This window comes from Bufo gargarizans, chromosome 2 (genome assembly GCF_014858855.1).
Source record: "Bufo gargarizans isolate SCDJY-AF-19 chromosome 2, ASM1485885v1, whole genome shotgun sequence".
NCBI classification, from domain to species: Eukaryota; Metazoa; Chordata; class Amphibia; order Anura; family Bufonidae; genus Bufo; species Bufo gargarizans.
In genome coordinates, this window is record NC_058081.1 from 103,695,897 (window position 1) to 103,697,172 (window position 1,276).

The window sequence follows — 1,276 nt, forward strand, 5'->3', positions numbered from 1 at the left end:
CCAGCGGCGCCGGAATTAAGATTTTAAGTTAGGACGTACCGGTACGCCCTTGGTCCTTAAGGACTCGGGAAATAGGGCGTACCGGTACGCCCTATGTCCTTAAGGGGTTAAGGCTACATGCACACGACCGTGTGCCCCCCCCCCCCTGTGGCCGTATTGCGGCCCGCATACAGCGTGTCCGCAATACATGGGCACCGGCCGTGTGCTTTCCGCATAACGGACCCATTCGTTTAAATGGGTCCGCAATCACGGAGATGCGCAACGGAGGCACGGATCGGAACCCCACAGAATCACTATGGAGTGCTTCCGTGGTGTTTGTGGGCGTCCCTCCGCACCGCAAAAAAGTAGCGCATGCTCCGTCGGATGCGGATCGCGGACCCCATTCAAGTGAATGGGTCCGCGATCCGCATGCGGCTGCCCCGCGGTCTGTGCCCGTGCATTGCGGACCACAATTTACGGTCCGCAGCACGGGCACGGAGCCCTTACGTGTGCATGTAGCCTAAGGTTATAGAGAATGTATGGTAATTCAGCATTCCCTTATTAGTGACCCTCACCTCATCCCTAATTGATTATAATGCATTTTAAATGAGGGACTACAGCTCACAGACACGGGACCACTGCAGCCATGTAAACTAAGCTCATTTTTTATTTTATTTTTGCACTTTCCCTTTTTCAATTCCAACCCATTTAATTTTATGTTAACGCTTTATAACACATGGCATGGATATATTCCAAGGGCAAGATAATGTTTAATCTGCTCTTTATTTTAGTCAAGCATTATAGCTTCATGGCAGCTGGATGTGATGTGCTCATAGCTCCTGTCCTGTGTGAGGTAACAGCAGCCCGGCTAGCTCAGTCGGTAGAGCATGAGACTCTTAATCTCAGGGTCGTGGGTTCGAGCCCCACGTTGGGCGGCAAATTTTTTCCTGTCAGAATTAATTAATTCAAATAAAACAACGTCCCAACTACATAATGTTTCTGTCATGGAGCATATTAGTTTTTTTTAGACGATACCCTATTTACTTAAATAAGGTACGCAAGATTAATCCTATAAACCCGACCAGAACTCAGTAGCGCACTTCTAGGCAAACGCTTAATTCAATATGACTTCCAGCAGTCGGGAATAAACATCTATTTTCCACACCATAACCATTTACTGAGGTTCTCCCCAGTCCCCATTTAAAACAGTACAGCAGGGTGGAGGCTTAGATGGCGGGAATGCTTCAGAACTGCAACTCCCATGAGCCTCGGCGCCGAGCCGGATGACTGTCCTTTG

General features: G+C 48.9%; 1 non-coding gene across 1 annotated transcript; it reads left to right on the forward strand.

Annotated features, from left to right (window-relative positions):
- Positions 1–841: 841 nt before the first annotated feature.
- TRNAK-CUU lies at positions 842–914 on the forward strand. Its single transcript has one exon. It is a non-coding gene; the product is annotated as a tRNA-Lys (tRNA).
- The last annotated feature ends 362 nt before the right edge of the window (positions 915–1,276 follow it).